Raw genomic sequence first — 14,730 nt, forward strand, 5'->3', positions numbered from 1 at the left:
TGAAGTCTCCAGCTAAAAGACTTCTCATCATATGTTAATTACTGAGGACTGTGAAAATGAAGTCACTCAGTCGTGTCCAACTCTTTGCAACCCCATGAACTGTAACCTACCAGGCTCCTCCATCCATGGGATTTTCCAGGCAAGAGTACTTGAGTAGGTTGCCACTACCTTCTCCAGGGAATCTTCCTGACTCAGGGATCGAACCCTTGTCTCCCGCATTGCAGGCAGACGCTTTACCATCTGAGCCACCAGGGAAGCCCGCTAAGGACTGTGATTGGCCCTAGGAAAGGCATTGATCTGTCCTGCCACACTGTGTTGTTCTTTCTCTCACCCCTGACCCCACTCCTGATGTTAGAAACTTATTGAGAGGAAAGACTGATTAGAAACTTGTGCTTACTAAAAACTCAATGAGCATTTGTTGAATAAAGGCAGACAAAATTGCATCAACAATAAATGTCTGAAGCTATTTCCTTCTCCAGGGAATCTTCCCAACCCAGAGATTGAACCCCAGTCTCCTGCATTGCAGGCAGATTCTTCATCATCTGAGCCACAAGGAAAGCCCACTTTTGTACTGCAGAGGCATAGATATTACTAGGCAATGTACATACCCATCGAGGTTCCTATGTTCAAAAGTGTCGCCAGTTGGATGGAAAGGCACATGTACCGGCTGCGTGAGAGAAACTGGGTCAGTAGATTAGGTGGGAGAGAATGACTAATCCATGAAGTGGCCACAGGGTGTTAGCCTATTTTATTTGGCTTGGAGGCAAAAATAGTCGTGGAGCTCGGAAGTACTGATTATTTTTATTAAAGTAAATGAGGGGGCGTGGCCCCTCAGAGTACACTAACACTTCATGAAGAATTCTGGGATCAGTCCTGATGAGACAGTTATAAATTCATCCTGACCCACGCTTTTGCTCCAGAATTAGTTTGTAAAATGATGAACTCTCACTTCCTAAATTTTCTGCAGATGCTACTGTTGCTGGGAAAATGTCATTAGAGGATAGAAAACTATTATTCCAAAGAGGACCGAAGACTGACTGAATCAGGTCTGGAACATTATTGAAATGGTAAGATAAACTCAAGCACTTTCTGATAAAAGAAAAATTCGTTTTAAAATATGTGGTCCCTTCTGAATTATGGCCAAATGTCACCATATCATTTTCGGTGAAATTTTATCTATTAATGGCAAGGAGATGGAATGAGGCTCTGAGCTCCTCCTGGGAGCCCCAGAGCTGAGGTTGCTGTCCCTTGAGATCGCTGGTAATGGAAGCTGCTGAAGCTGGAGGTCATTAACATTTTGAGAACACCGCAAACTGACACTGTGTAATATTATGACATTTCATCCCAAGACATTTAATCTCTTTTAATCAGTGTTTATGTTGGGGATACTTCACAGTTATTTGCTTTTGCATAAAAATGGAGCACTTTGGCATGTCATTAACATCAGACTGACTTACTTTTATTACTCATTGAAATTGTTTCTGGATCTCTCTTTCTCTCTCTCTCCCTTCCCCTATTCTTCTCTCCTCTTCCTTCCTCCTTCTCTTTTAGCATTTTTCCCTTCTCTTCATTGTTTTTGGCTTTTGCTTTCACTGTGCTATTTTGGAAAGCCCTTCCAGTTTTCCCTTTGCTGATATTTTTCTGGGATGTTGATGGGATGTTGATGTTGACCTGAAGTTCTGTGGCCACCTTCTTAGTAAACTTTGACTGTAGATTCTGGACAAAAACCCATCTCATCTCTCTGAAAAATGCTCATGGTCCCCATATCATCCTTCTTCTCTTCTGAATGTTACTCCATGGAAGACTTACCTGCTTATTTTTCCTCTTCCCCACTCTCCTTCTCTCATTTGCTTCAGATGTTGTTGTAAGTTTCTAGCATCTGTCTTCATGTCTCTAATTCTCTTTCCTCCTTGTAAGTGAGGTGCTTTATCTTGCTTTAAAGCTACTTAAGCCTTTCTTCCCAACTCAAAACCATTTCATTAAACGCAAAACTGATCATTGTTGATTATTTTATATGAGAGAATGGATATATTCCTGACCATATGGTTCCACATTTTAGTCCATGAACTTGGTGTAATTTTCTTTATTTAAAACAAATGAACAATTATATTGTACATGATAAATCTTTTCTTGTGCCAAGTGGCCAAGGTCTAATCTCAGCTTGGAGAAGAGTTTCTAATCCTTGATATTGCTGATGTTTGGGGCTGGGTGATTCTTTGTTGGGAGTTGTTCTTTGCACCGTGGAGTGTTCAGCGGCATCTCTGACCTCTGCCTATCAGATTCCAGTAGCACTTGTGAACTGTGACCCCAAAACAGATCTCCATATATTGCCAAATGTCTGCTATGGGGTGAGCTAGTCCCACATGGAGAGCCCATGGGTTTACTGGAGTGCCCTGTCCTATCTGCAGAGTGATGTCTAAGAGACAGGTCAGAACTTAAGGCAGGCTGGAGGAAGCCTTTCCTTGAAATCCCTCTTCGTCCACCTAGACTCATAGGAGGGATCCCTATTCCCATCCTGACTCTGGACCGCTCTGCATCTACCGTGAACTTCCAAACGGCTCTCAGAGCAGCCCTCTCGGCTCTGCTCTCTGGCACACAGCTCTTGCTGCATGACTGCAAAATGCTCTGTGAGGTGGCCTCAGGCCTGTTCTGGGTCCACGCTGGGGAGCCAGGCTGAGGGATCAGACGCAGGGATCTTGCTGGCTCCAGGTGCTCCCCTGGGGCTGGGGGCCCACGTCTGTCGGATCTGTGATTCCCGGTTCCCTCTGGGGACACCGTTCTAGAGGACGCAGGGCCCAGGAACGCACTGTCCTCTAAACTCAGCTTCTGCTGTGACTCTGCTTGATCCCCACAGTCCTGGTCACCTTTTTGTAGTCTGAGGACAGGCTGGCCTGGCTCGCTCTCTGGCTTCCCAAAGATAATGTTTTATGGCTTAGAAGTTATAGACTTCATAGTTATGCTTTTAACACCAAAAAAGTTTCTCTGCTTCTCTGCTGTATGATCCCTTCCCCGAGGCAATGAATTCTACTGAGTGAAAGGCTGGGGGGAAGAGGTGGGGAACGATGAGAGAAAAAAGTTTTGGTTAAAATTTCAGTTATTTAAAAAAAAAATTGTCACTTGTTTATTCTGGTCTATATTTCCATAAGAATATAGATACTTGGAAAACTAGATAGAGTCATTTTACTCTCAGCCTCTAGAAGGATGATTACGACTGTGAGGAACCAAGAGATTCCCAGGGAGACGAAGAGCTCAGGGGATGGTGAGTTCCCGAGCTGGGTGTCTGGTGGGTAGGACTCTTATGATGGAATCGGGAATTTAAGATGACTCAGTAGGATTTCATCTGGGTGTTGTGGTCTTGCTTCGTTTTAATGAGCCGAGGGCTCCTTAGTAATCAATCCTCTGCAGTTCTGGGCATCTGGAATCATTGCTCTTTGCAAGGCCTCTGCTCCACTCCTCACTCCTAACTCCCCACAGCATATTTGATGTATATTCCTCTTTTCTAAAGTATTAGTGTAAGCTATGAATTATTTCATGAGTTGTGATTTATGTAGATAGCATTGGATTTCTTTTTTTTTTAACTCAATACTCTGTATTTGGAATATGATGGCTTTTCACTCAATACTCTGTTTTTAGAATATGATGGATCTAAGGCAATCTCTCTCTCTTTTTTTTTTTAGTTTAAATTGCATTCCTCTGATTGCTAATGATTTTTGTCACTGATTATATATTTGGGCTTCTTTGAATTGACTCAAATATCTTTTACTCATTTTTGAAATTTGAGATTCTTATGCTTTTTTCATTTGCATGAGTTTCTTGTATATTCTAGATAATAATTTCCTTGTGGTTTTAGACACGGCCAAAATAATCTCTCTGCAACAGCTTTTATGTTAGCTTTATTCACAGAAATTCTTAATTTGATGTGATTAAAGCTATTAACGATGATTTTGGAGTTTTGTTTAAGAAGTTCTTCCCTAACCCTAGGGAATGTACCCTAGGGTACATTATCTTCTGCCTTTGTGGTTTATTTTGATTTATTTATTTGATAAATCTGGGCTTCATTCTTGTAGGCGATAGTATGTACGAATTTTTCTCCAAATGAACAGTATTCCTATCATCATTTACTAAACAGTCTAACTCATGGCACCATCTTTATTATATAATCAACTCTGAAATGTGAGTCTATCTCACAGTCATCTTGATCTGTTGGTCAATTTTTCTATTTATGTGTTAATACAATACAGTTTATATTATAAATGATGTTCTATTAATAGTAAGTCTTAGTAGCTGTTAGGCCAAGTGTCCATCTTATTTTCTTATCATGGTGATATCTCAAGTTATAATTCAGGACTACTTGTAAGCATCCCTTTGGAGTCTAGGATTTCAACATACAAATTTGGCGAGAGATACAAACATTTAATCCATAGCATCTAATGATAGAGAGTCCAGGAATCAAGGGAAGCTTTTAAATGTTGCTGGTGAGAGCATACACAGATACAGCCAGTAAGAAAAACAAGTTGGTACTATTTTATGAAGTTTAACATGCACAGTCTACATAATATACCAATTTTATTCTTGCATGCATTATATATCACAAATAAATACCTGCTTATGTATCCAAAAGAGAGATAGATGAATATTTGCACCAGTATCATAATAGCAACAAATTGGCAATAACACAATGTCCTTAGGAAAATGGATAAACAAATTATACAGTATTCATAAAATGAAGCATTTTTTAACAGTGAAGTTGAACTACAACAATTTGTGTCACCATGGGTAAATATTAAAAAGTATTATTGAGCGTAAAAAGCAAGACTGAAAAGAATGAATATAAAATCTCTATTTTATGAATTTCAAAAGCTATGCAGAACTGACAGGTATTAAAAGAGAAGAGTGTGTCTAAACTGGAGAGGGTATGGAGAAAAGGGATCCTCCTACACTGCTGGTAGAAATGTAAATTGGTGCGGCCACTATGGAAAACATGGAGATTCCTCAAAAAACTAAAAGTAGAGTTTCTGGAGGATCCAGCAATCCTATTCTTGGGCAAATGTCCAGAAAAAACTATAATTCAAAAAGATACATGCACCCCTATGTTCATAGCAGCACCACTTACAGTAGCCAAGACAGGGAAACAGCCTAATTATCCATTGGAAGAGGAATGAATAAAGAAGACGCGGTGTGTGTGTGTGTATACACACCATGGAATATTACTCAGTCATAAAAAATGAAATAATGCCATTCGTAGCTGCATGGATGAACCTGAGATTATCACACTAAATGAAGTAAGTCAGAGAGAGAAAGGCAAATGCGATATGATATCTGGCGAATACCATATGATACTATACCATATGGTATCACAAATACCATAGTAGATACCATATTCCACTTATTTGTGAAATCTAAAATATGACACAGATGAACTTATCTATGAAACAGAAACAGACTCATAGACACAGAGAACAGACTTGTGGTTGCAAGTGGGGTGGGGAGGAGGGTTGGATTGGCATTTTGGGGTTAGCAAGTGCCAACTATTGCATATAGAATGGATAAACATAAAGAGCTTACTGTATAGCAGAGGGAACTATTTCAGTGTCTTCTAGTAAGTCATAAGGGAAAAGAATAATAAACTAAAAGTTAATTCATTGTTCTCTTTTGTATTTATTTTAGTTTAATTTTGTTATCTGTTGACTCCTCTTGACAGTAAGATCCGTGCACCGATTATTTTCCATTTGGTTCCCCCTCCCCCAACCATTTTCCATTTTCTTGGGTCTGCATTGTTCTCTCTGAGGCTAAAGACTGTATCACTTTGAATCATTTTCTCTCATATTTTCAGTTGTATTTGGCCAGTGGGAAACCGTGGTAAACTACAGTGTGAGGAGAGGTATTGAAGAACTTTTTCTGGCAGCTTCCTTATCTTTGGGCAATATCTGTATCTCCTGTGACTATTGTTTCTTCCAGGCATCTCTTCCTCTAAGTTTCAAAGTCTCATTGATTGAATGTCGTGTCCCCCTTGCCCACTTAACATTAGATGTGGTAGTGGCTTCTCACACTTGCTGCTCAACTTTCCTCATCTATTCCCTAAACATTTCCTAACATAATCTCAGAAGCTCTTTCATGAAAACAGTTTAGTTGGTATCATATAGGATAGGCTTCCCTGATGGTTCAGACAGTAAAGAAACTGCTTATGATGCAGGAGACCTGGGATCGATTCCTGGGTTGGGAAGGTTTCCTAGAGAAGGAAATAGCAATCCACTCCAGTATTCTTGCCTGAAAAACCCCATGGACTGAGGAGCCTGGCAAGCTACAGCCCATGGGGTCACAAAGAGTTGGACATGATTGAGCCACTTTCGCTCATACATGGTTAAGTCTTTTTCTCTTTTTTCCCTGCTGGAATCTTGTTATACACTTGGTCTGCCTCAGTTACTGCAGTTTCCCCAACATTGAGACTAATACCTAATCTCACAGTAGTAACTAAAAAAATTTTTTTAAAGAGCACAAATACAAAATATATACTCATAGCACCTTAGAATTTTAAAGGACTTTAAAGGACATATGGTCCAACGTTTCCTGTTATAGATGTGGAAATGAGGCCTCGAGGAAGCCAAGTTCACTGAGGAGGAAGTCTGGGCTCTCGGCACAGCTCTAGGTACTGATAGATGGACGTAAATAACACAGCACAGGCAGTTATCCTATGATTGTGTACCACCAGCAGCAGCGGATTACGTCAGGGCTGGAAAACGGACTGTTGTATCATGGATCCATCTATTGGCTGATAGCAGCCCATGAGAAATCTGGCATGAGAACTCTGCCCTAACAAAATGAAGACTGATTCTTTCTGTTGGAGAATTTGAGTGCAAAACGCAAAGAGAGTGTTCCAGTTGGTGATGACAGCTGATGCTGGAAAAGACCCAAAAGTCAGGTAACAGAGATGGTAGTGGCTGAAAGACAGACTGAATGTGCAGAGGTTGTGAATGCATTCAAGTTCAAAGTGCAGATGTCATGACTAAGCAGAAACTAAAAGATACCCAGCAGTAGAGCTAGAGAGAGGAGCTGAGTCATAATATTGGCAAGAGATTGTCTAACTAAAGAATGACAAGTTAATGTTGGTGGTAAAATGACTCTGGTTCCTAAATCATCTAATTCTCAAACTTTATTCCTCTCCTTTGAGGTGCAGAACATATCTGTTACTAGGTTAGCAAAAATTCCCTTAGTTCTTTTTTCCATATATATTTTTACAACAAACCCTCATTATCTGAAGTTCTAGCAAATACAAAAACGTGGAAAAACCAGAAGTCAGCTCCGACCTTGTCATTTTTCCCACCACATCAATCACATCAAGTTAATAATCAAATTTTAATCTTATTTATGATTCCTTTCTATTCCAGCCTAGTGTAGAGAAAGTTTAAAGACCTATTCTCTGATGACCTAGAGGATGGGGGAGGATGGAAGGGAGGCTCAAAAGGAGGGAACATATGTATACATATGGCTCATTCATGTTGTACAGCAGAAATTAACAACATTGTAAAGCAATTGTATTCCAATAAAAAAACATATTCTTTGATAATTTTACCATACCATTATTTCATTCTAATATTTCCTTTCTTTCATATTATCTGTGTGGATTTTGGAAAATATTGACAGCAAACAGAATTTGGGTAACCTCAAATTCCTCCAAATCCATGAGATATATATATATATATATCATCTGTGGTAAGGTTTTCTTTTCCTGCCAGAATCTTGTTATACACTCAGTCACTGCTGTTTCCCCAACATCAAGAATAATACCTAACCTTACAGTAGGAATTAAAAAAATGTTTTTAAGGAGAACAAATATAAAAGATATGCTCATAGTGCCAGAGAATTTGAAAGGACTTTGGCGGACATGTGATCCAACTCTTCTGCTTATAGTTGTGAAAACTGGTTTTGAAGAAGCCAATTTCACTGGAGAGGATATATATATATCCATACAGATGATCTAAGTTTTAAGTGAAGAAATAGGCAAATATCAATGTCTACAAGATGGCAGTGAGGAAGATTGCATGAAAATCAGTTATGTCATTCTTTCAAAATTTTAATCTCTAGTATCCAAAATCCCAAGCAGAATTGTTCTGAGAATAGAATTTCAGGTGGAAAGGATGCAACAGGATAGAGCATGAAGTATAATGCATGAAGCAGAGAGGACTCAGAAGATAGCACCATTAGGACTGTATACAGAGCCGCCTAGCACAGAGAAATGCATTCTTTTGGTCGGATTCATAAAAAGGTGATTAGTATGAGTGAAATGTAGAAGTGTCATTTATCTTGATTGTCCCAAAGCCCTTGACAGAGTATTTTCCTGAAGACTCTTTCACAAAAAGTGAACTCAAATTGCCTTGAAAATTCGCTGATGAGTTTAAAAAAAAAAAAAAAAAGATAAATAGCAAATGTATCTAGTTTTAGGGAAGTAGCTGAAAATGACAAAGAATTTATATCATTTTTTTTTTGTCTTTTCACTTTTTCAAAAGTTACCTGAATATAGTTTTAAAAATAGGTGATGAGTTAAATTTATGGTATGTTAGATTTCCTGAGTCAGTGGCCATATATTCTGAACTAGAATGAGGAAGGGTTTACATTGCTTTTGGGTGCAAGATATTGGCGAGATGCCATTTGAAGTGAAGAGAAATGAAAGTTGTGTGTTAAATTTTATTCAGGGTTTTACTGAGGTTCACTGAAGCCCAGATGACAGCCACTCAGTTGAGGAAGCTATTCTGAAAAGTAGAGAGAGAAGCCAATTGATACATGATTTTTTGGTTAGGGAATGCACACCCTCAAGTGCTTATATTTGCTGTTTAGTCATTCAGTCATGTCTGATTCTTGTGACTCCATAGACTGTAGCTCCCCAGACTCCTCTGTCTGTGGGATTATCCAGGTAAGAATACTGGAGTAGGTTGCCACTTCCTGCCCCAGGTGATCTTCCCGACCACTGGATCGAACCCACATCTCCTGCAAGTCTGCATTGCAGGCGGATTCTTTACCACTGAACCACTGGGGAAGCCTGCCCTCAAGTGTACATCTTGGTAAAAGATTACTGCTAGTCAAGAAGCAATATCTCAATTTAATGATCTTAGAGCTTTTCGGTGTAGGAGAAGATGCAATAATCAGGGTTCATTAAAATCCTTCCTGAGATAAACATCCATCTAAGGGAGCTGCTGGTCCAAAGCACAGAGTGCTTCATCCTGTTATCTTCATTTTTTTTTTTTTTCAGAGCTCACTGTTGGTCAGGACTGCAGCAGGTTGCAACTTTCATCCTTATAGAACTGAGTAGTAAACAAAAATGCTCTCTTCTTTGTTTATACTTCTGAGTGCATGTAACTCACGTCAGTCATGTCCAAACCTTTGTGACCCTATGGACCATAGTCCGCCAGGCTCTTCTATCCATGGTAATCTCCAGGCAAGAATACTGAAGTGGGTTTCCATACCCCCCTCCAGGGGATCTTCCCCACCCAGGGACTGAACCTGTGTCTCTTATGTCTCCTGCACTGGCAGGCAGATTCTTTACCACTAGCGCCAGCTGGAAAGGCCTGTGTTTACAGTTCTACAGTGGGTACAAAGGGATCTGAGAACTTTCCCATATTTTAAGAGGTCTGTGAGTTTTTGGGGCCTTGAAAGTGGTTACTTAACTTTACTCGTGTTTCTATTCCCCAAAGTGTCTATTATTTTACCTGAGGCTGAATTGGGAATTAATTCATATTTATTTATTTAGTGGAATTTTAAAATAATTGTATGTGTTCTTATAATATTTGTTCTCATTTTGAATTACTTCCAGTTTACAAACTATTATTTTAATACTGCATAATTGTTCAGTTTATTTAAAAAAGTCAAAACAGAGAGTCATAAAAACAATTCCTATATACATTAAAAAATGTTAAATTTTAAGACATGAAGAGTATATTCATTCAACAATTTTTGAGATAGTACTCAGGTCTATTCTTTGGCCATTTAGACTCTATTCTTCCTCTATTCTTCATGTCCATTGATAAAAGTTCTGATTTACTTTATTGTATTAGTCATAAGGAATGATCCTAAATTTCCAAATCCCTTTTTTTAGAAAATTTTTTAACTTTCAAAAGTATTTATTTATTTATTTGGCTATACCAGATCTTAATTGTGGCGCATAGGATCTTTAGTTGCAGCATGAGAACTCTTAGTTAAAGCACATTGGGTCTAGTTCCCTGACCAGGGATGGAACTTGGGCACCTTTCATTGGTAACGCAGTCTTAGCCACTGGACTATCAGGGAAGTCCTCCATATTCTTGAAAGTAGATTAAGTGAGATACTTCTGATACAATACTGGCTCAGAATCCTTTAGGATTTATTGTCTTCTTCCCTCTTAACTTTATATATATTATTATCTTGTCCACAACTCATTTCATAGTGAATTTTTAAATTGATTGCCTATTTTTGAATTTTTCTAAGACATTCAACCTCAAGTTCATGGAAACAATTCTATTTCTCCCACTTACATTTTTAGTTTATTCAAATATTAATAAATTTAAGTACATAGCAATAATTATAATTATCAGTAAAACCCATCTAAAGAGTTTGGGAATAGACATCGACTCTTAGCATATCACTCAAATATGGGAAAAGAATGTCAGCATTCAAAAGGTGTATTCATGAGCATTCCTCTTGTAGCAGAAATCTGTGGATCAACAGAATCTGTTAACCTGAGGTCAGTTTGAAGAACTTCTATTGTTATGTAATCACATTACAATTATATGATTAACATGAATGTCTAAATAATGGAGTCTAAAAGAGTAAGCACAACATATCCTAAATAGCCTCAATATTTGTGTTACAAAGAACTTGACTCTCTGGACAATACACTGGACTAATTTGAGGTATGACTATGGTTTTAAGATGGAGTGTAGCTGTTAAATTTGGAATCAAGATCCTTTGTACACTATTCATTTAAGAAAGTGTTGACTTAAAAAGTGGTGACTAAAGATGGTTTTCAAGAGCCAGGGGAGTGTGAACTTCAAATATACTTGTGAAATTCACAATCATTCACACTTTGATGTTAATGGTGTTAATGAAAATAACTTTTGCACATAGCACATTTAAAAGGGTTTTCAGGAACATTATCTCATTGAACCTCTTACCTTGTGAGCTCAGTACTGTGAGTACAGTCATTCTCCTAGTTTCTGAGATGAAGGAGCTGAGGCACAAGAAAATTGAGTGATTTGTCATAGGTTTTACAATATTAATACACAATTGTAATTCAAATCGTGTCACTTCAGTTTTTGTTTTTCCTGGCTAAAGTTTGTTTAGTAAATTGTCTAAATAGGAATACAATTGCAATAGGAAAACAATAAATTATTATTATTGTTTCCTTAACTCTGTTATCTAATGCTGACTACCCTAAAACTGCATTTCTCTGTATAGCTCTCTCTTCCCTATTAGCCTGAACAGTGACCTTCTCCTGTTTGAATGCCAGTCCTTCTTACCTAGTATGAGTCTGGTGACATTAATTTGGCTGAGCTGAATTCTAAGAGCACTCTATCCATTTTAGAAATAATAATACATTTTAGGAACATGTATTATTTCTAAGCAAAATTTTATGTTTTGTATCAATGGGAGAAAGGAAAATATTGGAGATTTGAGGAGGAAGAATATTTCAGAGATTTTTGAAGAGAATCTCAGGATGTGGTAAGTAATGTTATCCTCCTCACACTCTTCATCCTTGTGTTTACTAGTTAAATCTGTGGTTTTTCTGGTTTTAATTCACCATTTTATTGTTTATTTTTTGTTAATTTCTTCCTGCTTTCTTTGTGCATGCTTTTTATTTATTTATTTATTTTTAAAATTTTTTTGGAAATTTTATTTTATTTTATTATTATTATTTTTTTATTAGTTGGAGGCTAATTACTTCACAACATTTCAGTGGGTTTTGTCATACATTGATATGAATCAGCCATGGAGTTACATGTATTCCCCATCCCGATCCCCCCTCCCACGTCCCTCTCCACCCGATTCCTCTGGGTCTTCCCAGTGCACCAGGCTGAGCACTTGTCTCATGCATCCCACCTGGGCTGGCGATCTGTTTCACTATAGATAATATACATGCTGTTCTCTCAAAACATCCCACCCTCGCCTTCTCCCACAGAGTTCAAAAGTCTGTTCTGTACTTCTGTGTCTCTTTTTCTGTTTTGCATATAGGGTTATCGTTACCATCTTTCTAAATTCCATATATATGTGTTAGTATACTGTATTGTTCTTTATCTTTCTGACTTACTTCACTCTGTATAATGGGCTCCAGTTTCATCCATCTCATTAGAACTGATTCAAATGAATTCTTTTTAACGGCTGAGTAATATTCCATGGTGTATATGTACCACAGCTTCCTTATCCATTCGTCTGCTGATGGGCATCTAGGTTGCTTCCATGTCCTGGCTATTATAAACAGTGCTGTGATGAACATTGGGGTGCACGTGTCTCTTTCAGATCTGGTTTCCTTGTTGTGTATGCCCAGGAGTGGTATTGCTGGGTCATGTGGCAGTTCTATTTCCAATTTTTTAAGAAATCTCCACACTGTTCTCCACAGCGGCTGTACTAGTTTGCATTCCCACCAACAGTGTAAGAGGGTTCCCTTTTCTCCACACCCTCTCCAGCATTTATTGCTTGTAGATTTTTGGATAGCAGTCATCCTGACTGGCGTGTAATGGTACCTCATTGTGGTTTTGATTTTGTGCATGCTTTCTAATTGACATGTAATTGATTTACAATATCATGTGAGTTTCAGATGTATGACATACAAATTATTGCAATATTATTGACTGTATTTCCTATGCTGTACATTACATGCTGTGACATTTATTTTGTAAGTGGAAGTTTGTACCCCATAATGCCCTTCACCTATTTCTCCCATCTTCCCCATTCTCTTCCTGTCTGACACCACCCTTGTTCCCTGTGTCTATTCAGGTAGCCTCTGTTTTGTTATGTTTCTTCATTAACTGTTTTCGCTTGTTTGTTTCAGATTCTACATATAAGTGATCACATAGAGTATTTGTCTTCTTCTGTCTGATTTATTTCACTCAGCATAATCCTGTCTACGCCCACCCATGTTGTCACAAACAGCAGGACTTCATTCTTTCCTATGGGTATTATTCCATTGTATGAATACACCACATTTTCTTTATCCACTCATCTATTGATGGACGCTTAAGTTGTTTCCACATCTTGGCTCTTTTACATAATGCTGCTATGAATGTTGGACAGTATAATTATTTTTGAATTAATGTTTTTATTTCTTTGAAAAAATACCCAAAGTAGAATTACTGGATCATGTAGTCATTTTACTTTTAACTTTTTGAGGAAACTCGGTACTGATTCTATAGAGGCAGTATCAATTTACATTCCCACCAACAGTGCACTAAGGTTTATTTTTCTCTACATACTTGCCAACATTTGTTATTTCTTGTCTTTTTGATTGTAGCCACCCTAAGAGGTGTAGATGATATCTTTGTAGTTTTGATTTGCATTTCCTTGATGATTTCTGTATATTAATTTTATATCCTGCAAATTTACTGAATTAATTTATTACTTCTAACAGTCTTTTGGTGGCATATTTAGAGTTTTCTATACATATTATCATGTATTCTTCTATCGTGTATTCTGACAGTTTTATTTATTCCTTTCCAGTTTGGATTACTAATTCTTTGTCTTACAAGTTTCCTGTGTTTATAACACTCCCAATACTGTGTTGAATAAAAACAGTGGAAGTGGGCATCCTTGTCTTGTTCTTAATATTAGAGGAAAACGTTTTAGCTTTGCATTCTTAAGTATGATGTTAGCTGTGGGCTTGTCTTGTATGACTTTTAATATGTTGAGGTATGTCTTCTCTATACTTATTTGTTGAGAGGTTTTATCATAAATAGACATTGAATCTTGTCAAGTGCTTTTTCTGCATCTTTTGAGATGATCATATAATTTTTATCCTTCATTTTGTTAATATGGTGTATCATATTGACTTATTTGTGGATATTGAGCCATCCTTGTACCACCAGAATAAATTTCTCTTGGCTATGGTATATAATCTTTTAATGTATTGTTGGAATCTGTTTGCCAGTATTTCATTGAGGATATTCTGCATCTATGTTCTTCAGGAATCAGTTCAATTCTGTTAAGTTCAATCGCTCAGTCATATCCAACTCTTTGCGATCCCCTGGACTGCAGCATGCCAGGCCTCCCTGTCCATCACCAACTCCCGGAGTTTACTCAAACTCATGTCCATTGAGTCAGTGATGCCATCCAACCATCTCATCCTCTGTCGTCCCCTTCTCCTCCCGCCTTCAATCTTTCCCAGCATTAGGGTCTTTTCAAATGAGTCAGCTCTTCGCATCAGGTGACCAAAGTATTGGAGTTTCTGCTTCAGCATCAGTCCTTCCAGTGAATATGCAGGACTCATTTCCTTTAGGATGAACTGGTTGGATCTCCTTGCTGTCCAAGGGACTCTCAAGAGTCTTTTCCAACACCATAGTTCAAAAGCATCAATTCTTCAGCGCTTAGCCATCATTGTAGTTCAACTCTCACATCCATACATGACTACTGGAAAAACCATAGCTTTGACTAGATGGACCTTTGTTCTTCCTTCATCAGGAATATTGGTCTGTAATTTTGTTGTTGTTGTTGTTATGTCTTTGGTCAAAGCCTTTGATATGTGTGGATCACAATAAACTGTGGAAAATTCTG

At 38.0% G+C, this 14,730-nt stretch overlaps 1 long non-coding RNA gene across 1 annotated transcript in view; it reads left to right on the forward strand.

Annotated features, from left to right (window-relative positions):
• LOC136165174 (uncharacterized) overlaps positions 1-14,730 on the forward strand; it is a 291,194-nt gene that overhangs the window by 210,605 nt on the left and 65,859 nt on the right. Inside the window, exon 3 of the long non-coding RNA XR_010662471.1 lies at positions 968-1,067. This is a non-coding gene — a long non-coding RNA (uncharacterized lncRNA). The remainder of the gene's footprint in view (positions 1-967; positions 1,068-14,730) is intronic.

This window comes from Muntiacus reevesi, chromosome 3 (genome assembly GCF_963930625.1).
Source record: "Muntiacus reevesi chromosome 3, mMunRee1.1, whole genome shotgun sequence".
In the NCBI taxonomy this organism is placed as follows: Eukaryota; Metazoa; Chordata; class Mammalia; order Artiodactyla; family Cervidae; genus Muntiacus; species Muntiacus reevesi.